The sequence below is a fragment of the Neophocaena asiaeorientalis genome, unplaced genomic scaffold, assembly GCF_003031525.2.
Source record: "Neophocaena asiaeorientalis asiaeorientalis breed wild unplaced genomic scaffold, Neophocaena_asiaeorientalis_V1.1 scaffold277, whole genome shotgun sequence".
NCBI lineage: Eukaryota > Metazoa > Chordata > Mammalia > Artiodactyla > Phocoenidae > Neophocaena > Neophocaena asiaeorientalis.
In genome coordinates, this window is record NW_020173947.1 from 510,590 (window position 1) to 519,787 (window position 9,198).

A 9,198-nucleotide genomic window follows, 5' to 3' on the forward strand; every position below is an offset into this window, starting at 1 on the left:
CCAAAGCGCTATTTTGATTGATGGGCAAAAATAAAAAATTTTCAGTGTTAAGGGAATTACCTACATCAAAATTATATTATTCATATCTAATAAGAAAATATTTATCAAGGCTGGAAATTTCATATTAGTGATTAACTAATAACACTGCAATGTTCAGGTAGAATAGTGCTCTTTATGTTGTTTATTATAGATCAATTCTCATCCACAGTCGCCTTATCTAAAGCTTGAATTATGACATGTTAAAGAGAAAAAGGACAACGCAATGATATTTTAAAAATATGTCCAAAAAGGTTTTTGACACTCCATGCTTCCAGAAGTGGGACTTAACTCCCCTAACTCTGCGTATGGGCTGGACTTAGTGACTTGATTCTAATAGAATGTGGCAGAAGTTATGGGTTGTATCGCTGCCAAGGTTAGATTATAAAAAGACTGCAGCTTCCATCTTTAGGGTGCACTCTCTTTTAGATCATTTTTTCTGGGGGAAGCCAATCACAACCTTGTGAGATTTAGGCAGGGATGGGGGGGGGAAATGGAGACTTCCACCCAACAGACAGGATGACCTGAAGCTTGTCAACAACCACACGACTGGGCTTGGAAGCAGTTTCTCCAGTCCTAGTTGAGCCTTGAGATAACAGCAGTCTCATCTGACAGCTTGACTGCAACCTCCTAAGGAACCCAGAGCTAGAACCACCCAGCTGAGCTGCTCCCAGATTCTTGACCCACAGAAACTGTGAAATAGGTGTTTATTTTTTAAGCTATTAAATTTGGGGGGATGAAGAACTGTACTTTTTAGCTCATCAGGGATGAAAGCATAGTATTGTTATTTTTCAAAGTTGATGGATCATGTTTGGTGGGTTAGTACAGAGAAAAATACTTTTTTTATTAGTAATTTGAATTAGTTACCTGTTTAATTACCCAAGGCTTTATCAAACAAACAAAAAAGCAGGCAAAGGGCATTAAATATGTATGCAGTGGTATGCTATTTTGTTTACATGGGGCTTAGTACAAAATATTTAAGAGGCTGTAAATTAGTGATTTAAAACAAGGAACACAAATAAGCCCTGTTACCAAATACTTATTTTGAACTACACCCATGATGACCAATCGCAGAACAAATTGAAGGCCAAAGATAACAGACTGGATTAGATAACAGAAGGTGATTATTTATGTGAAAGATGTAGACAAGCACTTGGGATGTATTATGTGCCCAGAAAGAAAACAAGGTAGTTAACTATCCACACTATCCTGTACATTATTTTTTCCAAGTTTAAAACTTAGAGCTCAAAAACTTCCATCTCAGAGGTACAAATCTTCCTCTTTCTTTTAAAAAGAGCAAAATGTTTAATCATAAGAATGCAATATATACTAAACATTATTATCTTATATTGAATATTTTGATTTTTTTTCTAGAATTTTGCTGATAGAAACAATACCGCAAAAGTCCTTCTTAAATATTTATCTTTTGGGAATATATTAATTGGGCAAATACCCAGCTGTGCTTTGCTGTGAATAAATGTATATGGTTTATAAAATACGAATATTGTCAAAATGCCATGTAGAAGGACTGTACCAATTCATATTCCAACTACAGTGTGAGAGTGACAATTTCTCTACAGTTTTGCTATCACTTATCAAAACTCTTAGCATACTTGCCAATCTGATAGATAAAACCTATTTTAATTTCTATTTAATTATTAGTGGAATTAGTATTTTCTTTTATATGTATAAGCCACTGGAATCTCTTTTTCTATAAAGTGCCTGACCATTTCATCATTCACTTATGCTATTGGATTATTTGTTTTTGTCATATCAAGTTATATGAGATTTTTGCTTCATAAACTATTAACTGAGTTTCTTGCCAATCTTTAGCATTACAAAGGGTTTTTGTTATTATGTTTATTGTTTGATACACAGAGGTTTTTTTGGTTTGTTTGCATTTTAGTTGAATTGATCAATTTTTTCCAAAATGTTTTCTGAATTTTGGTATCTTGCTAAGAAATTTCCAAGCTCTGAGATTATAAATAAATAAAGAGAGAGAAGGGCTAGTGTTATATAGGACTAGGAATCCAGACCTGATTATATCTCATGGAAAGAAGTAGAGTAACTACTGATGCTATCTCTATCCAAGTAAATTTTATTGTCCCCAAGCACAAGAAGCCTAGAATTTTTTCTAGAACCTGCAGACTGTGCATTCAGCAACCAATGAGCACCATCCATCTCCAGGGCCTTTGAGTATGTCTGTAGTTCTATAGGCAGTGGGGGAGGATCTCTCTTTGGCAGTTGCCCAGTGATTATCCAATAGGACTGATGATTACCACTGGCCCAATATTTTGCTCAAATTATTCTTTCTAGACAACCATCTTTTTCAATATCCCAGGAAATTCAAATTTTCCCAAAGTCAGTGATAGGACATAGACATCTAGACAGACAATGACAGTATTATAAAGAAAGCCTGAATTTTGTGGGAGTGAAGGAATCTAGCATATGAGGTCCAGCTCATTAAGTCCGTGTGTAGTGGAATACACAGTCTTTTCATAACCTCTTACAAAATATCAAGTACGTTAAATATAATTTCTTCCTGTATTTTCTTTATTCTTCATATTTCTCTTGTCAACTGCCTTTTATCATTTTATTTATAATTTACCCCAGTTATGTTTTTTTCCATAATGCTCTCAAGTTCTGACAGGTGTGTCCATAGTCTCACTCTAGCCCTTCCTTCATTCCTTTCTTCCTCCTTTTCTTCCTCCCTCCATTTCCTTTGCTCTGATTTTTTTTCTTCCAAGACAATATTAAAAGGTCCATATAGAGAAGAGCATGATAGGACACAGTGAAGTATCAAGATTAATATACATGATAAAACCTCATATTTCAGTCTAGGGCTCAGTATATTACTCCTTTTGTACCCAATATTTAATCTGAGGCAAAATAGCACGAGAGAAGAATAAAAGATTTGTTTAGACAAAATTGATCCCTGGGAGTCTATGCTGTCTTACCAGTGAATTTTGTATTAAAACAATGTCAGGACTTTGGGTGAGAATTAAGTAAGATCATACTATAATAAAGTGATAGCAGTTTTGAGAACTCAGGCCTTTTGATTCATAGTTCTATACTTCTGTTGCAAAACACAATTGAGTAGTCTAAAAATAAACCTAAGTAATCCCCAATATTATTCTGTTTTATTAAATTTCATGGGCTCAAATTACAGAAAATATAAAAATTTTCTATTTAACTAAAGTATTAAGTAGTGCATTACTTTTTTTAAGTAGCTAAACAAATCTTATTTATTTAGTTGTTTTTAATTTATTTTATTTTTTTATTGAAGTATAGTTGATTTACAATGTTGTGTTAGTTTCAGGTAGTAGTGGCATTACTTTTAACAGAAGTTATTTTCCTAGATGTAAACAGCAAAATATAAAGACTCCTTAAATAATGATTTGCACTGAGTTTTTAAACGTGTGTATGTAATAGAAATACTACAAAATAATATTTAGTTCAAAAGTAAACATTTATTTCAATTTTGTGTTATATTCATACTGACACTGTAATTCAATTATTTTTCTAGATAACCATATGCTATTTTAAGATAACTGGATATACATGAGAATTTTTAAAAATCCAAGTCCCCTCAGTTCCAGAAAAACAACAACAAAACTTAGTGTGGAATAAAGGTAATTCCGTTTAAAAAATAGAGAAAATTGCCTTAGCAATTTTAAATTGTGAGAAAGTAAACAATCTTCATTTTCAGCAATTTCATTATCCAGTCAATTCATGAAAAGGACCACATGTAAACATTACCAAATGAATCCTCTGAAGTCTGACTGGACACACTGGTAACTGAGTCACTTATCCATGTTCTAAATTATGAAGTCTGGTCCTTAATTTAGAAACCCTTCCTGAGTGCTTCTTCAATAAAGAAAAGAGCCAAAGTTCATGTTTAATACACATATAGACTAGCCGCCTTCTCTTATTTTGAGAAGGGAATGAGAAGGCAATGACATTTGCACAAGAGCAGCTTTGTCTAATATTATTTAATCTAAGCAATTACCCTATGGGACATATTATTAGCCTCATTTTCCAAGTGAGGAAAGTAAAGTTAAATAATTAACTCAGGACAGTTTCTGCAGCTGCCTTCCAAAAACCTTTACAACATGATCCAATTACTAACTGGTTCGTTGCATTTATATATGTTTCTTTTGATGGCCATCTTCATGAGAGGCTGGAATTATGAGTGGATATAAAAGTAGAATTTGATGACAAAGAGAAAGCTGTACAGATGTGGAAAGGATAGAAAACCTTTTTAACACTACAACATTTGAGCTGTGATACTTAAGTAATTTGGAGAATAGTAAACGGCAACAACTAAAGGTCAGTTTTGTATTCCACTTGTTTTTCAAAAATGTTCCATTTGATCCAGTATTTTCACTTCTGGAAATTTGTTCTTATGAAAGTGCTTAAAATACAAAAATAAAAGGTCAAGTTACCCATTAGAGCTAAATTTGGAAATTCTTAAATGTACATTAGTACAAGAATTTTTAAGTAAGAAATTGTACTATGACATTATGTAACTATTTTAAAAGAATTAAAATAGAGTTAACATAGAAATGTTATTTTGTCACGTTAAGGTAAGAAGTAGGATATAAATTTATATATGAGGAATATCACAACTAAGCATGTAAAATAGTTTTAAAAGATTAAATGAAATATTTATAGTGGCTATTTTCTGTTTTAAATCATTTTGTAATTCTTAAATTTTTCTGTAAAGGGAGTATGTTACTTTTAAAATTGGAATTTTTGTGTAATCAAAAGAAGTATCCTTTTTCTTTGTTTTTTTTTGCGGTAAGCGGGCCTCTCACTGTTGTGGCCTCTCCCGTTGCGGAGCACAGGCTCCAGACGCGCAGACTCGGCGGCCATGGCTCACGGCCTAGCCGCTCCTCGGCATGTGGGATCTTCCCGGACCAGGGCACAAACCCGTGTCCCCTGCATCGGCAGGCGGACTCTCAACCACTGCGCCACCAGGGAAGCCCAAGAAGCATCCTTTTTCTTTATTTTGTAGATTTGATAAGGTGTTTAGAAATTTAAAAAAAATAAAATTGTCATTGTCTTTACTGTCATTATTGTCATTCACAAATATAAACTCTTTATTGTCATTCACAAATATAAACTCTCTCTGAATTATTTCTTTCAGATCCTATGAAAAATTATTTTCCCAATAATTTTAAAATAAATAAAAAGTAATACATCACTTTGATTAATGAGTACAGTAGACTCATTAATCAAAGATGCTGTTTTCAAAAAAGAGTCCAAGGGTATGCTCTTTACTTTAAGACATGGACAGATAATAAAGACATGGACAGATAGTAAAAGTCCCATGCCACCAAAAGGATGCTTAATATAGAAAAACTGTGATGATTGTGACTGGCTTTGTGAATTACCACATCAGTATATTTTGTGATCTGTAATATAAATAAATACACATACACACACACACACACACACACACACACACACACTTTGTATTTCATTTGCTTCTTGTTTGCCCGTGAAACTGTCTTTTCTTTTTTAAAAGAACTCTAGGCAGTTCTTATTTTTCTTTTTAATTTTTAGCCTATTATTGCTCTGTGTGAAATAAGATGATGTGTGATCTTAAAATGCCTGTTTAATCAGAAATCCATAATTTTTCAAATTTAGAACTTTAATTCAAACATATAGGTCCTTGGAAATGGCTGCAGATATTTATGATGTCTACAAGACAGCTGTGGATATAGATAGATCGAGAAATAGGAGAAATTTCTCTGAAAATATTTTCAGTGCTATTTTAGATTCAAAGTCAACACATATTATATTCAAAAGAATAAAATTGACTTTCAACATGGGAAATAGTGTCAAAGGGAATTCAACCCCCCTTTCATAAGGTGCAGAAGATGTTAATCAACTTTACTGAACTCTAATTTACATATAATAAAATGTACCCATTTTAAATGCACAGCTTGAAGAGTTTCATCAAATGTATATTTCTGGTACTCTTTACCACAATCAAGATATACATATAACATTTCCATCACTCTATAGGTTTCCTTGTGCTCTTTCCCTGTCAATCCCCTACATTCCCAGTCCTAGGCATGCACTGACCTGCTTTCTGTTCCTATAAACTAGAGTTGCTTTTTCTAGAATTTCATGTTAGAAGCATATTATATGTACTCTTTTATATCTGGCTTCTCTCACTTAGCATAATGATTTTGAGATTCATCACTGTTGTGTGTAGTTCAAACATTTTCATTGCTGGTTGGTATTCTTTTGTATGGATATACCAGCTTTTGTTTATCCATTTACCTGTTCATGGACTTTTGAGTTCTTTCCAGTTTTTGGCCGTTATAAGTAAAGCTGCTATGACTATTTGTGTAAAGTCTTTCTATGAACATATGTATTTAATTCTCTTGCATTATAAGAGTGAATGTTTAAAAAAAAAAAAAAGAGTGAATGTTTAACTCTAGGAGAAACTTGCAAATAAATCTGCAAAGTGGTTGTACCATTTTACATCACCAGCAGCAACGTACGAGAGTCATACATACTGGTAAACACATTTTAGCCATTCTAGTGAATACGCGGTGGTATCCCATTGCAGCTTCATTTGCATTCCATGATGTCAAACACTTTTCCATGTGCTTACTTGTACATCTTTTTCTATGAAGTGTCTGTTAGAATCTTGTGACCATTTTTAAATTGGTTTGTCCTTTTATTATTGAGCTGTAAGAGTTCTTTGTATATTCTAGATATAAGTTCTTTCTCATATGTATGTGTTGTGAATATTTTCTCCTAGTCAGTGACTTGCCTTTTCATTTTCTTCGTGGTATGTTGTTTCAGTTGCCTTTGGCACTTGAAAATGATTTTTGTCATGTTGTGTGGTAACATTTCATGTGGTTTTAACATATTTTAAAATATTTATCATTAATATCTTTTTCTGAAAAGTGAAGAAAATCAAGTGTTGTGAAACATTCATTTATACATCATTTAATTCTTAAGATCTCATGGGGGTTATCCTGAAGTTAAAAACATAATATTGTGGTACTGAAGTGAAAGATTCAGGTATCAAATCATTGAACGTATCTCTAACCTATATAGTACCTATTATTTCAAGCAATGGAATATATCTCCCTGGAGACTAGCTGCCTTAAGGCACAGTCACCATACTGTATTTCAAAGTTATCTGAAATAATGCATTCTCGTGCATGTTTACATTATGTGTTAGCCTCATTTTTTTCTTTTTAATTTTTATAAATCAAATATATAAAATTTACATGGTTCTAAAGTAAAAATTCTATTAAGAATATTCTTATTTTTAAGACTCTTAAGACTCTCTTAAGGGTCTTATTTTCATCTCCAATATCATATTTCAATATTCATATATGAATAATCTTATTTTTCCTTTTTATAACAGAGCGATACCATTCTACTTTTTTCTGTTCTTGTGTATCTTATGTTTTATTCAAATAAATGCCCTTTCAATGAGTAAAGATTAGAACAATTACTTTGGAAAAAACAATACAGCATTTGGGCAACTCCTGGAATTCAATATTCATAAATTTTGCTGAATAACACAGTTTTGATAATTATTACAGATTCACTTTAACCTAAAATAATTGATTCTAAGGAGATAGTAAATTCTTACTTCACAAGAGGACACATGCAATGTAATCATAAAGGTAAATAATAATGACAGGTAACATTTTTGAGTGTTTACATACCACCCAGCATTCTAAATAGTTTATGTGCCTTATCACTTTGAATGCTTACAATCACACTATGATGTAAATGCTATGATTAAACCCATTTTCAGCTAAGTAATGAGAGGTTTAGTTACTTGCTCAGGGTCACAGAGTTGACCAGAATCTGAAGTCTCAACCTGTAATTACAGTGCTTAATGATCAATGCTAAGATACAGAAAAAATGAACATATTTTAAGATATATGTGGTAGTAGATTAAATATATATGGAATAGATTGGTAGCAACAACCAAAAGTAAGATTCAGAATTAAAATAACATAATTTTAACTAGTTTAAACCATTTTAAACCACACTGACAGATATTTATTGTCAATATAAATAGCAATTAAATTGCATATAAATATTATACATGTATATTTTATGAAAGATCTACACTCTTTTTACTATAGTTGAGTGTACATGTTCAACTAACCTTTTATACACACTCTCTAGCAAGTGCCAAATAAATCCAGATGTAAGAAAATTACATGATCAAAGTTTAAAGAAATAGAATTCTTAAATAATATACACAATAAAAGATAGAACACAGCTGTATGCTGTTGCAAAAGAAATGAGCACACGAGAATAGATTTTCTCCACTCTATTTTATTATTATTATTAACCCTGTAAAATGAGATTCAGTACTCCACCTTAATATTTATTTTCTTGCTAGAATTGTACCAGATGGAAGAATTTTATATAACTGAAAACACTGATTGGTATGTCCTTCTGTTAAGAGTATTGTCACCAATATAATTCTACTTTCTTTTGTATCTCAAAAAATATTATTTTTTCTTTTTATGTCATGCCATATAACACTTTTTCTATTGTTATTATGTCATACTACGTAACCCTTTCAAAATACTCCTTTCATATATTTTGCATGTCTTTACAAAACCAGGCCACCTATGAGTCATATGTCAACGCTGAATATCAAAAAGGATAACCCAAAATGTAGTCACATAACCTAACCAACCTGCCAAGCAAGAAATCAAGGATATAGTAAAATGGGAAAGGCCTGCTATTAGAATCTTAAATAAATATTTATGGGAAATAGTTTGGAGCAAGATGTTTACAGAGGCTCAAAAGGAATGATATAGCAGACATTAACCTTAACATCACTTTATTGTTCAAAGGACTATGGGGAACTGAGCAGTCAGTGCATCAACTGAAGGGTGCAGAAAGTAGAAGTAGGGATGTACTTCATGAAGCAAAAATGCATAATCACATATCAGAGGTTCTTTAAACTTCAGATGCAAAGGAACCTTTTCAAGTTCAACAGTGATGGAAGAATTGTTTGGCATGTGTCATCTTTTTTTTTTTTTTTTTTTTTTTTTGGGGCGCGTGGGCCTCTCACTGTTGTGGCCTCTCCTGTTGCGGAGCACAGGCTCCGGACGTGCAGACCCAGCGGCCATGGCTCACAGGCCCAGCCGCTCC